Below are 17711 nucleotides of genomic sequence, written 5' to 3'. Positions count from 1 at the left end.
AAAAAATCAATTGAAATTCAGATCAGACATTTTGGAAATAATCCATCTGGCAGGTAAATCTGCCAGAAAATTGTATGGTGTGTACCTAGCATTAGGGGATACATTTTGACTGTAAAGTGTGCACAGCATCCATATTACTGTGATGTAAAACCTGGTTTATTCTGCTCCTAACAAAAAGCAATAATTCAGCTTTGAGCCTTAGAATTGTTTGCACAGCCAGATAAGTGTTTTGTTTCTGTTGCAGAAAAAAAAAAAGTAAGAAAGGGACCTTAGAAATGTTTTTAGTTGGACTATATAAACCCATGTTTATCTCACTGTGTCAAATACCAGTTCAGGTACACCGTAAATTGAATCAGACCATACTACACCACATCAATTTGGTCCACAAGAAAAAAGCAAAAATGCCTGCACCTTCCGTCTTGTGCACATTTATTAGCATGTGATGACAATGTGCTTCACACACAATGTGCTATTTGGGATGTGCCACACACTGTTTTTTCTTTTTTCTGATCTTATTGACATATTGCATGTGAGTGACTGTGCACTGCTGCAAGTGCTAATATGGTCTGTAAAAGCACTTTATTATACTCAAGCGTGGTGGTGGTTCAGGCGTCTTCTATACATCATCCGTATAATAAATTGCTTAGCAACCAAAATCTCACTGATGACAACAATCATTTTAGGAGTATTTCTTTCCTGTGCATTAAATACTTTCAAATCTCCAAATGAAATTACAAAGTCATTACAGGCCTAGCCTGACTATTATGATTTGTAAATAATATGGCTGTTTCTTTTAGGCGAGCAAACAAGAAACAAAGAAATTCCTTTGCCCCTCCTTATCTGAGCTAATTTAGACATACATGTTGGGAATCCTCTCTCCAGGCGTGGATCAGATATGTTGCTCCTAATGCCTTGATTAAACCAGCAGGGGATTCCTTTATAAGCTTCTTTTGACATTTGTTATAAATTATTATTCTCTGTAGGCTATTCCTTTGGAACGTAATTTGCAGATCAAACGATTTAAGCTCCAGCAAGAAGGCTTAGTGTGTTTCTAAATTTTTAAAATATTATCACAGAGTTTTCTAACAGGTATTCTAGCATGGACCACACGAAAAAACTAAGAATAAATGTATGTAAATTGTGGTGAGAAATGTTGGGGAATCCCTACACTGGCCAAATGCACTACACAATTGTACAATTTCACCGATTTAGGGTATTAGCAGAAACATAAAAGTCACATGTAAAATAAAAGGTTAGAGAAAGAGAGAAATTGTAATGTGTGCCCTGGTTTACAATTTGCTCTAACTGAATTTTTGTATGTAAGTTTTTTTTTTTTTTTCTTGGATTGATGCAAAACACAAATGTTGCATAAGCTTTGTAAATTGTTCAATAATACAATAAAACCTTGGATTGCAAGTAACTGGGTTTAGGAGTGCTTTGCAAGACAAGCAAACCTGTCTATGAAATTTTGACTTAATAAGCAAGCAACATCTTGATTACCGTGTATTCCGGCGTTTAAGACGACTGGGCGTAATAGACGACCCCCCCAACTTCTCCAGTTAAATTATAGAGTATGGAATATATTCGCCATAGAAGACTAGCCCTCTTCCACCGCACACCAAATACATTTAAAAATAAATAAATCATAAATTGGTGCTATGAATGAACAGATACTGATGCTGTACTGTATGTGGTACCCAGTATATAGCAGTATACAGGTGATTGACTGGTTGGATTAGTCAACTCTCCCTCTACCGAAGTGGATTAGTCAACTCTCCTTGTCTACCTATCTAGAAGAATAGATCGCGCTGTGCCCATAAAACATGCCTCCTTCATCCTTTGTATCCTATTTACCTCCTTCTCTGCCTCTCAGATTTCGCACATGTGCGTCTGCACTGCTTCACTACAGTCCTCAGCAGCGAGATCTGAGAGGCGATAACAGGGTAGGGCGTATCACCCGGCATCAATGACACACCGCGTATAAGACGACCCCTGACTTTTCAGATGATTTTCAAGGGTTAAAAAGTAGTCTTATACGCCAGAATATACTGTATATAAGCACAGAACATATACATGCGTCATGTCATCACAAAAGAGCGGATGGCTCTTCTCCCTTTGATGCTGCAGATTTGTACTTAATTATACTTTTTCAGAGTGTAGGGACTGTACAATGTCACGTTTCTGTGAGATCTTAGTAGGCAAGAACAACTGTCACTGGATAAGTTGTTTGGTAAAGCTACACAAAACAAAAGGTTGATGTAAGCCATCAGAGAGCAATTATTTTGTTAGTTATAGTGAAAGTCTTTTTTTACAGTTTTATTTTATACAGTACAGTACTGTGTATGAAATATGAATCACTAATCCTTATGGGCAAATTTGCTTTGTTACGGGAGTGCTTTGGATTACAAACATATCTCCGGAACAAATTATGCTCACAAACCAATGTTCCACTATATAAAGTACTGAAAGATACACCACTTAGGGCTCATTCACACTAGGTCCGGAAACATATCCGTGGCTCAGTTTTTAAAACCCGATCAAAGCCGGAGCCACGGATAGCAATGTTAAAAAAAGCAGCCGTCTTCACCCAAACAAAAAATGGATCCATCTGCGTTTGTGGGGACCCGGACCTTCCTGAGCGGAAGGTCCGGATCTGCTGCATTTTCCTGCAATGCACACGGATCTTGATACACGCAGGGGTAGTGGAGGGCAGTGCAAAAACAGATCTCCCTCTACACAGGCTATTCTTGCACACACAACTGAGCAAGATCCGCATTGCCTACTGCCTGCTTCTTCCCTTCACGTCACCCCAATAGGTGTCTCCCAGGTAGCCTGAGGGGGTAACAGCCAAGACGGGTGGTACCAGACACAGCGGCGGGGAGGGGGGCCACCCCCCCATTCCTCACCTTGGTCCTCCAGTCCCCGCTCCCCCCTCCATCTATTTGTGGCAAAAGTGTAGCGAACTAGCGAGAGGGGAAGTTTACCTTTCTTCCTCTACTTACCATTAGAGGGCAGCATTGCAGGAAGTCACAGCGAGCAGAGCTGGGCTCCATTCATTTCTCACATTGTCTACAGTAGCATTGCCACTTCGCATTTTGGCTGGCCAGAACCTGAAGTGGCCAGACTTTAGGTTCTGGCCGTAACATATAAACAGATTATTTACTTGTAAAGCACAGGTGTGGAACTCCAGTCCTCAAGAGCCATATCCATGCCAGTGATTAGGATGGACTGAGAAATTGAGAATATGTTCTACTTGATGAACCACACCTTTCCTCATTCAGTCCCATCAGTTAATTTAAGCTGTCGGAGTATGTGAGAACCTTGGTTCTTGATCCTTGAAAACTGGAGTTCAATATTCCTTGGACACGGACTTGGAAGAGTGTTTTGGAACTGTCCCTACTCTTTCTCTTTCAGGCTGATGGCCGTGAGAATCCTGTGCTGGAGTTTGAGAATGGTGTATATGAGCCTGCAGCTGGCCTCTTCTGGTCTATTATGTTCTTCAGTTTTCTGGCAGGGCCAGTGGAAGTACCTCATATGTCGTCATGTCAGATAAAGACGGTCCTTTGACAGTTTGGCAGAGTTAAGTGATTAAATTATGTATTTAGCTTGGAAGGAACTCTAGAAATGTTACGGAAAGCATATTGTAATGAAATAATGATTAGCCATCCTGCTGTATTTTGGTTGTGGAAATACTCCAAGATCAGCAATATGTGAGTGAATGAAGTGGATTTGTGGAGGCCATTATTACAGGTGTAATATTACAGGTATATTACAGGTGTCTACATTGCAAAGGCTGTTACAACAATGTAGAAGGCTCACTTTACACCAACTTTTGGTTGACATCTCATTGGAATGGACATGACAAATGTAATCTGTCTCTTAGCTAATGGAATGCTATTGCTAATAGTAAATTGTATTATACATACATATAAGATGCAAATGCTCTGTATATTACATTTTGTCACTTACAGTAGGTAGTAAAAATCTACGTTTTATTTATGAACTGTCTTATCCAATTTAATTTCTCCTACACAGCTGATTCTGTTTGATTCAGTCTACATTCTAAATAAGAAATCAATACTGCTACCAGGCAGGATCAGAACTCCATAAAGGGGCGTGGTTATCAGCTCAGCTGGCCTAGGCTCGGTAATAATGGAATTAGAAGTGTGTATCTGCACTCCAACATATCACCATGATGCTTTATTGAAGAATCAGTTACATAAAGTCAAGAGAAGAGAAATGCTTTTGACCATTGGACTGCTTGCTAGCAAAATCCTTAACTCTGTATATGTATTTGCATACACCAGTTTTCAAAGCCCTGTCTTCAAGGCCAATCAACAGTGCATGTTTTGTGGAAATTCACAGAGGTAGTTAATCAACTCTGCTGCAACACTAATTACCCCACCTATGAATAAGTGCTGTTTCCTGTAAAACATATACTGTTAGTGGGCTTTCTGGACACAGTTGAGAAACACTGATATACACAAACCTATATACTTGAGAGTAATTAGCACTCCCAAAATAATGAGTGCAAAGCTGGTGCATGTCAGTTACCAATATATTTGTTAATCAGCAATAATATATTAATCAGGATAGCTGCATATATATATATATCACTATCATAAATGTATCTGTCTTTAAGGTGCTTTATTAGAACACACAGTTTACAATAGACTAACAATGAAAGCACAGCTTACTGACATTTTAAATGATTAGAAATAAAAAGGCACTTTCAGACAGTCACCAAACACAGCTAGCTTTAAATATCACCTGATCCTAGCCACGTGCCACGCATGCCAATGATAAGAATTCCTGAAATCTGGCAAAGGCATTTATGGATTGCTGTGTGCCAAAGCCTCACTTAATGGTAGACACTGCCGCAGGCAACCAGAAAAGCTTCCCTATTACAAACAAAAATCACAAAAAATACTGCTGATTCAATAGGAAAAGCCAAAGGTAGGATCCTGTCTCCCTACAGGCATTTCAATACATAATGTTAGAACTGCTTAAACATACTGATGGACTTTTCCTGTAAACACCACTGCACTGTGTGCTAATATGAACATGGGGACTTTGAATGAAAAGTAAATTAATTCAACAGCTGTAAGAGGATAATTGCATTTACTCAGTTAACATCTTATCAGAGTTGTGATCTCCTTTCGCGCTATATTAAAGTGTTATCCTCCCTACTCCAAGTAATTGCTCCAAGAAATATTATCTCTCTGTCAGTCACAGAAATATTGTCACATTCTGCATCACATTTCATTATTCACTAAACCATAAATCTAATAAAGAAGGCAGAGAGTTACAACTTCTGAAATTTGCGGTATATGGTTATTAAAGTTTTCCTTCGGCTTCTCTTTCTGTGGCGATAAAAAAAGGCAGATACTTATCTATGGAGAGGGAAGGCTCTGGATCCTATTGAACCTTCCCTGTCCCCTCTCGTAGTTCTCATTCTGTCCTCCTGTGAAGTTACATCACCTCCAGGAGTCTTTGGAAGGCTTTGAGAGCACTTGTGTTTTCAAGTGCTGCAGAAGATGGGCAGCTCCGTACTGTGCATGCACAGGCATATGTAGGTGTGCGGTATGGAGCCGTCCGTTTTCAGGAGTAATCAGGGACATGAGTGCTTCTGAAGCCTTCCAAAGGCCCAAAGGCATATTTAACCGGTTGGTCGAATACATGCAACGGGGGCGACAGTGCTGGATTGAGAGGACAGGCAAGGCTCAATAGGATCCAGAGCCTTCCCACTGCATAGGTAAGTATCAGACTTTTTTTTCCCCCTCACTTCAGTTTTACTTTAAACCTGACTTGCTTTGGTGACTGTCTGTAAAAACAGCAAATGGAGGAGCTTAAATGCACCTCAAATTCTAGAGCTTACTGATATCCAAATATGTGCTTTACTCCATAATCTTAGGGCCCATTCACACTTGAGCGTTTTGCCGGCGATTTCGGCAAATGCTCAAACACTAGCGCTTTTGAAAATGCTAGTGTATTAAAACCCTATGGGCCCGTTCTTACTTGGGTGATTTGCGGTAATCGCTGCAAATCGCCCAAAAACGCGAAATGCAAATGCGTAGCCTGCACCATTTTCAGGCGATTTCCCGGCGACCACGTTTCAGTGCTATAGAAGTGGTAAATGCAATTGCGGAGAAATCGCTGCACTGTCCAGTGATTTTTCCGCGTAAAGCCACGGAAAAATCACTCCCGCCAAACGCCGGCAAAAATCACCGACGTTTTGCGTTTCTAAGTGTGAATGGGCCCTTACAGGTGACTCCAAATCATTTCTCCTCTCAGATCTCTCCCCTCAGATCACAGTGACAGACAGCACTGAAATGGTACAGGATGTGGGAGGAAAAGGAGCTCTGTATTACTGTCCATTGAGATTTTACATAACACAGTGACCTCAGGGGAAAAACGAGTTTGTGGATGCACTAAAGCCACCTTGTAAATTACAAAAAAATATTTTAGCAAAAAAGTTCACTTTAAAGTATAACTAGAATCACAGAAATGGCCCATACAGATTTCAATGTGACTGAACTGAAAATGGCCTACTATGAAATTCATTTTTTTTTATCATATGCATTCTCTGAAAACTGCTGTTAAAAAGTCCAATAGCCTTGTAGTATGGTTTTTAATCCTAATTTCTTCTTCCATAGCTTCTAAATGAGCTGGTCAACAGAATGCATAATTATTTTCTACTTGTGCCTGATTGTGCATAAACCTCTTGTGAAGAGCACTGAGCTGACTTCACCTCCCCTGATCCACCCAGCAACACCCACATGAGAAGTCTCTCAGACACAGTAGGCTGGGGGAGGGAATTATAATACACAACAGAAATGTTAAGGAGGGAAATAACATCATGCAAATACAGTAGACATGCAAATAATCTTGGAATCTGTCCATTTGCTTTAATGCAGACAGAATAGCTAAACAATAAAAGTATATTAAATGTTTGTTACCTGCTTTCCTACTTAATGGCTTGTAATTCTCAGGCCATTATTATAATAATAACTATATACTTTGTAAAGCATTATGGAAAATGCTAGGACTATTTAATTACAAAATAAATAATTGCAAATAATGATATGTTTATTGACAGGGTGAGTTAAATATGCATTAAGTGTAGCAGTTAAGCTTTATTTAATGTTCTTTTTTGCAATTATCTCTTTCATTTTCAGAAAAAAAAGACATAGGAAAAACATTAAACATATATCAACATGAAAAGTACAACAACAGCAAATAAGCTATTAAAACATCAGTAAAGGAGCAACAGCGATAGTGCGAAAGTAACATATAATATACATACTATCTATCTTTTAAATGTTAAATCAAATAGGATGTATGCTTTATCCAGAGGTGGTGTTTAAAGAGAACCTGTACTGAGTAAAAATATTTAAAATAAACATATTAGGTAACTTCAAATGAACATTCCATAGTTACCTCGCCATCAGTTCCTCTCAGAAGCTCACCATTTTCTTCTGACAATAATCCCTTCCAGTTCTGACAACATTTTGTCAGAACTGAAATATATCAGTTGCTGTCAGTTATATATCAGTTGCTGTCAGTTACAGCTGAGAGGAGAACTGATGTGTCCATGTTTCCCTATGGCTCAAGTGGGACTTTTAATTTTCAGTTCAGGTTTTCTTTAAGGCCTTCCATGTGGACCAGGCATCCCAAACTGCATCAAACTGGGAGGTAGCTTTATTTAATGTTCTGTTGCAAAGTGTCACTTTTTGTACACCAAAGCAATGAATATAATTGGTGTGCATTGATAATAAAGTCCATAACATTGCCTACTATTAGAATAACTTGATATATTGCATAACTTATTAAAATGTTGAAAAATGTTAAACTGTATAGCTGATGTATCCCTGTTGCACACTGCTATATGTATCTGGTCAGCTCTCTTCTGCTAAATTCCCTGCAGGTGGCAGCAATCTGTCAAATATTAGGCCCTGCAATCACCCAGCTGCACATGTCGCTTGTGCTGATGTCAGTGGTCAGTTTTGGCCGTGATTAAATAAAATTAATTCAACCCTGGAAATATGGGTACCCCACACCCAACATCTTTGTTATCCACAATTACATTATCTTTAAATTATGTGTAGGCAAATGTTGCCAGTTTTTTTTTTTTTTTAGGTCAAAACGGTTAGAGATTTGAGGGAGTAGTGCCAGGGTCTGTGGAAGTTTTCAGATCTGGGCAGTGTAAAGCTAGGCTTATGCAGTTATGTGGTATTAGTGTTAGACTTCATTTAGTGCAGCATTCATTTGGTACTATTGATGCCAATGACCTGGGTGCTGTACTGGTAGCATGTTTTGGCAAGATGGTCTGTGTGCTGTTTTCATGCAGAGTTGATACACAAATACTTCCAAGTTTATGCAAATATATGTACATTTTATGCAAATATATGCAGCCAATCCAGTCCCAGCCAAGTTTAAATTGATTGGTTCAATTTCAAACTGCACATATTTGCATAAAAATTGACATACATTTGCATAAACTCAGAAGTATTTGCATATCATTGAACATCCCTTATTGTGGCGCCGGGTGATGCCATCAGTCTAACTATAGATTAAGGCCTTGTTCACACTTCTAAGCGCAGATGGGAATGCGATTAGAACGCAACTCCTGCGATTGCACGCCATTTGCACTGCCGTGTGTTGCACTGCTGATCCTATTCACTACAGTAAATGGGTTAGTGCTATGCCTCTGCAAAAAAAAGTGCATGCAGCAGTGCGATAGTGCATCATACTGCTGCACAGTGCATGTAATCTGAAAATCAGACAGTGCAGTATGCACTTCTGATGTTCCTGTGTGTCACACACCATATATGTTGCTGAAATGCGCATGACAACATATATAGGCCTTGATTCACAAAGCTGTGCTAATGCATAGCATGGCCGTGCGCGCATTGTAACGCGTTAACACGCGAAGAGCTTTATTAGTGCACGCGTGTAAAAACATTGCGCGCGTAAAACTTTGCGTGAGTAACATTGCACGCTACACGCATAGCACGATTGTGCTATACATTTGCACGGCTTTGTGAATCAAGGCCATAGTGTGAACAAGACTTTACCCAGCCCCCTGTCCTTACAGTTACCCTCCCTTATAATGCCTAACACTAACCTCCCAGTACCCAAACATCCAAAACACAATGCAAAGTATTAGCTGATCAAATACTAATACCTGATCGGCTATTGTATGTACTAGACGATTGGCTACTAATTGCCGACTGGCTGGTCTAAGTATACTCTATTTGCTACTATACTAGCTAGTATCCAATTGGCTAGCTAGTATCAGGCTTATTGTGCGCCCCACTCACTCACTCACTGCCTCAGCATAAGTTTCCCAAAATTTTGCAAAGTTGGCACCAAAATGAACTGATTCCAACCTTCCCTCCTAACAAAAATCTACTTCCTATTGAAAACTTGCTGCCTAATGTCTAGCTTTCACTTTTTAAGCACATCTTAGAAAAACAAACTCCCCTTCCCTATCACGTAGCATTCCTCTGTGACATATGACTCAAACTGATATCTGTAATCATTTTCAATTTTGCTTCAATAGTCAATGCCCAGTCTAATGCCCTATAGCCAATAACTTCTGAGTGCTAGATGGTATAGATGAGAATGAACACAAATGCCAAAATCACTTGCTTTACTTAAATGTTGTAGGTTAGCTTCAAACCTAAGTGAAATTAAGTTTTAGTAATTTTCTGGGGGTTATAATTAGCTACTAAAATAATGTTAGGATGGGATATGCTGCCTAATTATGTTGTTTGGGGACACGGTACCTGGTTGTGGTATTTGGGGGATACTGCCTTATTTTGTGTTGGGGGACATGCTGCCTAATTATGTTGTTCAGGATGATAATTATTTTGTTTGGGGGAATATGCTGCTAAATTATTGTTTGTAATCATCAAAGGTCCGCACCATCCAATGTTCAAGTTTCAAGTTTCTTTATTTATAGCTCTTGTAAAAAGACATCAAACCACCCAGTGCCTCAGGGACAGAATTGCTTCACACAAGTCGAATATTAGGACTAAGAATTTGGAGCTGACTGTTTCTGAGCATTTTTGTAAATTTGGACACAGTGTGTCCCAATTGAGGGTACAGGTTTTGGAGGGGGTGCCACCGCAGAGGAGGGGGGGGGGGGTGACAGACTAAAGGAGTTGTTAAAAAGGGAGTATTTTTGGATAAAAAGACTTGATACCTTGGAACCCAAGGGGTTAAATCGTGAATACGATATTTGCAAATTTATTATCATGTCTTTTTACAAGAGCTATAAATAAAGAAACTTGAAACTTGAACATTGGATGGTGCGGACCTTTGATGATTACTGTGGATTCCCTGTGACTCCAGGGGTGGTCTCTGCACGCCAAACCCATTGGTGCAACAACGCTGGTTTTGGCTAAATTATTGTTTGGCAGATATGCATGCTTAATTCTGAACTAAAAATGTAAGGGGTTGATTCATAAACAATCGCTGCTTAAACAACAATTAGTAGCTATGCTCGCTCCTTGCAGCATAGCGTGCCTTACTTAGTTACGTGCAGTGCTTCCATAACAATGTGTGCTCCTTTAAATACCGGCTGCTGCTGTGAACTATCGCGACCGTGATACTTCACTAGCGTGGCCGCCACTATGTTTACGCCTTTAAAAAAGGCATAATTTTAGTTTCAAGGCAAAGTTTCAGGAAACCTAGTTAATTTGGCAAGATCACGTAACATGTATTTACTTTAATTATTCCATTCTACAGGATATTGTGTTCTGATAACAGGCCTTTACAAGTACATATCCTTTCTACATTCCTTATGTCTCATTGCTTCTATGCAGAATGCATACAAATGTAATTTCCTTATGAATTAAGGCTTTCTACACTACTTTATATCCTGTTTTCTAGTTGGAATTGGAAAACAATTAACTCACAACAGTCGGTCCTCAAAGTAATAGACTGGTCTATCAAGGGGTGTAACAATAGACCATGCAGGGGATGCAGCCGGGCGAAGGGGGGGGGGGGGCAGAAACCGCAGGGGGCCCCGTGGGGGGAAAAGGTTCTTTTTTCCCTGTCTTGAGAGAGTGACAACTGAGGGCGCAGAGAGAAAAAAAGCTCTTTGCACAATTGTTCTAATGACTGCATCTGCTCAGCCACTGATAAGGAATCATACAAAGTTTTGTAGACAGTCCCTATTCAGTGTGCAACAGGGTCTTGTGTACAGCGCTCTGCCCCCAAAGTGTGTTGTAGTGATACTGGAGGAGTTAGCAGAGACAGTTCTGCTCCATCAGAGATGGACAAAGTGAATGTAATAAGCTGAGGCCGGGAGCACACTCGTCTGTCAGTTTTCTTTACACCATGTGCATCTGTATGTGTGAAGACATGCACATTTTATCATAGAAGCTAATGTAATTGATAGAGAAAATGCGTGCAGTGCTTCACTGCTGTCTGTTTTTTTTATCTGAATGGTTGAAAACACAGTTGTGCACTAGTCAATTGCTTAATATGGTGTGTGTGTGTGTGTGTGTGGAGGGGGGGGGGGGGGTGTCACAGGGCCCCTAGTGGTCGGAACGCAAATTGCCTTCCAATCGGTTTCAGCACACAGATCATGCAAGCTGTGGTCGCGATCAGTGAGCAGAAACCGACGGAATTTGGGCAGCAGAACGACTAGAAGGGAGCCTGTGGGTTACGGTAATTACAACTTACACACTGTTTCAAAGTATAACTGCCACCACTTCTGCTTTCCTGGGCCAGAAGCGCCCACTGACTAGCTATTTCTAGACCTGCAAATAAACAGTTAAACACTCTATTCTGTCTAGCTAACAACGATACAATAGTAGCGTCTCTCCAGAAGTCTGGATTCGGTTTCTGTGTATAGCTGAATAATAGGGTAGCTGAATAAACAAAGAACGTTTGAACGTCGTTTATTAAATATGCAATATGAATAATGAATATATACAGAAAATTATTAAAATCAACAATTATTGAGACATTAGATAACACAGTATGAAAATAAAGGGGAGAAAAACGGATACTTAACGTTTATGGAAAGATGTCCTTTTGTGGGAAAACTTGTAAAGTTCAGTTTCAGTTTCAGCAAAGTCCTTTGGTTTCAGCTCAGTTCAAAGTCCAAACAAAATGGCTACCACTTGTTCCTCAAAGTGGCAGCAGCTCTAATGAAGGTGGAAAATGGAGGAATGAGGTCCGCCTGCCGGCCATGTGCTTTTGATGAAGCTGGTTTGGGGGTGTGGCAATGCCGGCCCCCTCTGAATTACCCACCAATGACAGTTCATTCCCTCTGAGAAATTTTAGGTTTAAACTTATAAAATGCCGTAACTCATAAACGATACATGTCATATTTAGGTGGATAACAGATTCATACTTGTCGGAAAATACAGATTAATATGATATCAGACATGACTTGGGTAGCTTCTCAGGTTCCTGAGAAGATTCATACCGCAATAACTGGACAAGATATTGCCATGAATTTTATATCCACACGTTGGGCAGACTTTAACGAATAAGACTATATGAATTTCATAGCTGTGCGATATACGGTTTTTGTATACTGACAGGAAATCATACCACACTTGCATTCAGATCTGCCCTTAATCAGTGCCATGAAGTCTGTGTGAAAGCAGGTTTTGAATAGGCTTCCGCTGTGAGGGAAGCCTTTCTCTGACTAGAGTCCCCATCTGGTGACTAGGGACATCTCCCTGAGGTAATTAAAAATAAACATTCTCCTTGGGCATAAGCATGGTCCAAGCTAATTAACAAATCAAAAGACATCCTGCACCTCAGTACTGCTATCTCTCTGCTGAGAAAAGAGAGAGCCCAGATTGACTGCAGATGCTCCTACACAACCAATCTAGATTCTATCGATCTTAATCGTATTCGATGCAGAGAATCGATTGCGATCGCATGTTCTGCATGGGCGGTTCAAGGACGCGGCTGCAGCCACGCAACCGTCCGTCACAGGGGGCATCCGAAGTTTCGCAGGGGGGCCCAGTGATTTTTAGTTACGCCCCTGACAGTGGGTCTGCATGTTGTAAAATCTGTTGGATTTGGAGTCCTGCTAGGCCAGATATGAAACACTAATGATGTATCTTGTTGCATTCCCTACAAATGAATTAATTCCATTTTTTACAAATGCCATAATTGATCAAACATTAGTAAAACCAGTACATTTTACTAGGATTCATCTGTTATGCTGGGAATACACCATACAATTTTCTGTTAGATTTACCTGCCAGATAGATAAAGTTCAACATGTTGGAAATGTATCTATCTTACCATCTATCTGCCGAGCAATTAGGCATTGTTCTACTCAGCAGGAGATAAACAGAAGACAATGCACCAGAGATAATGACCATTCTCTACAGAAAATAATCTAATTATGCATTCTAACAGAAAATCTAACGCAAAAATATAACAGAAGAATCTATCAGAAAATTGTATGGTGTATTCTCAGCATTACACTTTCTTTGCTGTTTGGTGTTTTGTTCCCTCTCCCCCCAAGTATTATACAGGTAGCCAGTATGCCCCTCCTTCCCGAGAATAATATAAGTAGTAAGTATGCTTCCCCCCCAAGTATAGCATAGGTAGCCAGTATGCCCCCCTCCCCCAAATTTAGTGTATAGGTAGCCAGTTTATATAGGAAGAGGAAAGAAAGCCCTCATGATAAGCACCACTTGAAAAAATACAAAAAATACTTTATTTCACAATTTAGATGAAAATGGTAGATAACATTTATGAGATTCAACATGATTAAAATCAATTAAAAGACACGGCAAAAAACTATTCCCTGAACAGACCAATCATCAATGCATATAATGATAATGTATACGTCCAACATCTGAGCAATAATTCAAATGACACCTAATAACAATTGATTATCAACTTGCCAGTATGATGGGCATCTGTCACAGAGCCCACCAATACTTGAACCCGGGTTCAGTATAGTAGTGAAATAAGGGGGATATACCCCAAAGTGCAAATAACTAGTGCAAACAATATATAAATATATGTAGTGAAAAAACATTCCAAACAATACCTGTGGATACTGGAGCAGCCTAATTGCTAAGTGCAAACAAAGAGGAATGAAAAGTAGCAGTGCAAAAGGAGAGTATACTTATCCCCAGGTGAGTAGTAGTAATAAGGTCAGATGCTGGAGGCAGGGAAGAGTCGGTACCCCTCAAGACTGTCCCACATGTTCCGCGGGCGTCACCCCGCTTTGAAGGAGAGAGGACACCGCAGATTGTGCACGCCAGAACGGCGTTTAAATGCTGAAAGGAGGGTGTGCGTGCGCATAGACGCCCACTACGCGTCACCCGGAAGTGACGTCATTGTGGGCAGCGTGTATTAGAGGCAAACCAGGAGGAAGAGGAAGAGACCACGCTGGAGCGCAGCGGCGAATGAGAAAGCCGCAGATATTGGAGGCAGGCCAGAAGGAAGAGGAAGAGACCACGCTGGAGCGCAGCGGCGAATAGGAAGCCGCAGGTGAGTGGTACACAGCCCCAGAGAACAATAAGAAAGAGAAACTCCCACAGAAGACACCACCAAAGGACCAATAGACCAGAGTCCCAGGAGGAAATAGCGAAGAAAAGCCTGCAAAGATCCATGCATATCACTGGATAAGAGAAAATACAATAACATAAAAATTAAATGTACAACAATAATACAGTATAAGAAAAATTAAATAAACACTAAACAATATTGTAACAGCACTTATATGCATGGAAAAGCACTTTCCTTGTGTGTGAAAATATTCCCTAAAGGGACAGAGTCCATAATGTCCATATAATATATATAACCCAATAATAGAGTCACATATGATGTTCCATGTTAAAGGGGCATGCACGACGCTCAGCGACCGCAAACCGACTCACAACGGCCGCAGAATATGATCCAAATCCATGGTTTTCCGGAGTGCCAAATTTCAGTCCACCAAGAGTCCAAACCAAGTCCATCAACTGAAGGAAGTCCATTTTAAAAGGAGAATCCACATCATATAACATATTGGACATAACATTGGGTACACTCTGCATAAAAAGAAACATAATCACTATTAACAGAAATTATAAATGTACATGTGGTCATAGGCACCGCACAGGTACAGAAAAAACATATATACCAGAACTCATTAGCCCAAGAAGCCCGACCAGTCGATCTCCTCATTAATACCCAAAGGGGCCATACTACCCAGTTGATGGATCCATCTAGCCTCATGCTGCAGCAAATTTTTAACTAAATCCCCACCTCTCAAACCTAATTTGATCTGTTCAATGCCAATGATGCATAAACCCATGGGTGACCCCCCATGGGAGTGCAAAAAGTGGGACGCCACAGATGTAAGGGCCTGGCCATTCAATATATCACGTGCGGCCAACCTAATTTTGGACAGATGTTGTTGTATCCTGGTCTTCAGCATATTTTTAGTTTGTCCGACATATATCTTGTTACAAGGACATAATAATGCATAAACAATTCCCCTACTTTTGCAATTAACATAGCCACTTAATCTATATTCTTTGGTTCCTGTGACATTATGAATAAACTGCTGAGGTCGCATATACTGACAAATGTTACACTCTCCACATGGGTAGCTACCTCTAAGGGGGCCTCTACATCTTTTCTTCCCTTCAACAAAATGGCTCGAACACAGTTTGTCTTTCAGGCTTGGACACCTTTTCGCTGTGATGGAGGCCTGAGGTGTGATGAATCTAGCAATCGTGGTGTCTGAAAGCAAAGCTGGCCAAGATTTATTAAGAATTCGATATATGTCCCTCCATTGATTGTTATAAGTACTACTCAATCTTACCATTTGATCATTTGGTTTATATACTTGATGGAGGAGTTTAGATCTCTCAGTATTCTTGGCCCTCTGGTAGGCATGTGAAATGACTCTCCTAGGATAGCCCCTATTCTTAAAACGTTCGGTTAGTCCACGTGCCTGTGTAGAGAAATCATCCACATCAGAACAAATGCGGCGTAGGCGAAGAAACTGCCCAACTGGTATATTGTCGCGTAATGACTTAGTATGTGAACTCTGATAGTGCAATAAGGAGTTAACCGATGTCGGTTTACGGAAGAGATCCGTGCTGAGGTGACCATCTGTATCAATCTTAATTTTGATGTCCAAAAATTCAATGTCTGTAGATGAAACATGCCCGGTTAAGTGGATATTCATTTCATTGTGATTCAATGCATCAAGAAACTGGTGATATTGTTCTTGTGAGCCCCCCCATAACATAAATACATCGTCAATAAAACGATGCCAACCTATGATGTATGATTGGAATTCATCCATAGCCGGGCCAAAAACTATCTCCCGCTCCCAAAAACCTAAAAAAAGGTTAGCAATAGAGGGAGCGCACTTAGCGCCCATTGCTACCCCGCATACCTGTTTGTAGAAAGAGCCATTAAACAAAAAGTAATTATGGCCCAGTATAAATTCAGCAAGGCAGAGGAGCAGTCGTTTTAGCTCACCCTGCTGGTTTCCTTCCATGCCAAGAAAATAGGCCATAGACTGTAAGGCCCATTTGTGTGAAATATTGGTGTATAAAGATTCAACATCAAAGGAAACCAACAGGGTGCCCGGCATAACAGTCAGACCATCAAGAGACTTCAAAAGGTCGGAGCTATCCCTTAGGTATGAATCAAGACTGATAACATGTCTTTGCAGAAAGAAGTCAATAAATTCACAAATGGGGGCAGTTAATCCCCCAATTCCTGCCACTATGGGCCTGCCCGGCGGACAGGTGGCATTTTTGTGTACTTTGGGCAATAGGTAAAAAGTTGGAATCACTGGGTGCTTAACTGTGAGAAATTCCAATTCTTTTTTAGAGATAGTACCTGCATTGCAAGCTCTTGTCAGAATGTCATCCAATAGAGCTTTATAGTAGTCTGTGGGGTTGCCAGGTAAAGTCACATAGTTGTGAATATTCCTCAATAGCCTGTACGCTTCTTCCAGATACATCTCCTTGGACCATAAGACGACATTACCTCCCTTGTCCGCCTCCTTGATCACAAAGGAATCATTGTTGGACAAATCTCTGATGGCTCGCTGTTCCTCCTTACTCAAATTCTGTCCCTGGTGGCGAATTATAGGTAGTTTTTCCACTTCCTTGCAAACTGATTCAAAAAAGAATTTAATCTGGGGACAAGTACTGAATGGAATGACCTGTTTAGATCTGGGTCTAAAAACTTTTAAACGACTACTCACCAAATCAGCATGTTGGTTTTCTTGTAATAGCACCATTAAGTCCTCAAAGACCTGTCTGTCCAAAGACTCCATGTATGGTGGTGCTTCCATGCCACTTTCAAAATACTTCTTAAAAACCAACTTTCTGCAAAACAGATAGACATCCTTGAGAAGTTCAAACTTATCAAGACTTTTGGTGGGTGAGAATGTTAGACCCCTAGATAGCACTTCCTGCTCAGCCCCAGACAATTGATGATCAGTAAGATTTATTACTTTTAGTCCATGTTCTGGTGTTCCCTCAGTCTCTTGACCCTCGGGGTTTGTGAATTGTTGAAATGCCTTAAACTTGCGTTTCCTGCCACCCCTCCTTGTGCGTTTTCTCCGTCCACATCGCTGTCTGATAAAAAATCACTTGTGGAGACTGACTCATAAACTTGGGGCACTCTGGGAATCTGTCCTTGATTATTAGGACGTGGGGCTCCCCCATCATTGGGACCCCTGGGCTTACTGGGTTTGG

At 40.6% G+C, this 17711-nt stretch overlaps 1 long non-coding RNA gene across 1 annotated transcript in view; it reads left to right on the top strand.

Annotated features, from left to right (window-relative positions):
- Nucleotides 1-7583: 7583 nt before the first annotated feature.
- LOC137561369 (uncharacterized) overlaps nt 7584-17711 on the top strand; it is a 70963-nt gene continuing 60835 nt past the window's right edge. The window contains exon 1 of the long non-coding RNA XR_011029982.1: nt 7584-7695. This is a non-coding gene — a long non-coding RNA (uncharacterized lncRNA). The remainder of the gene's footprint in view (nt 7696-17711) is intronic.

Source organism: Hyperolius riggenbachi, chromosome 3 (assembly GCF_040937935.1).
Source record: "Hyperolius riggenbachi isolate aHypRig1 chromosome 3, aHypRig1.pri, whole genome shotgun sequence".
Taxonomy (NCBI): Eukaryota; Metazoa; Chordata; class Amphibia; order Anura; family Hyperoliidae; genus Hyperolius; species Hyperolius riggenbachi.
This window is presented reverse-complemented; position numbering and strand designations above follow the sequence as displayed.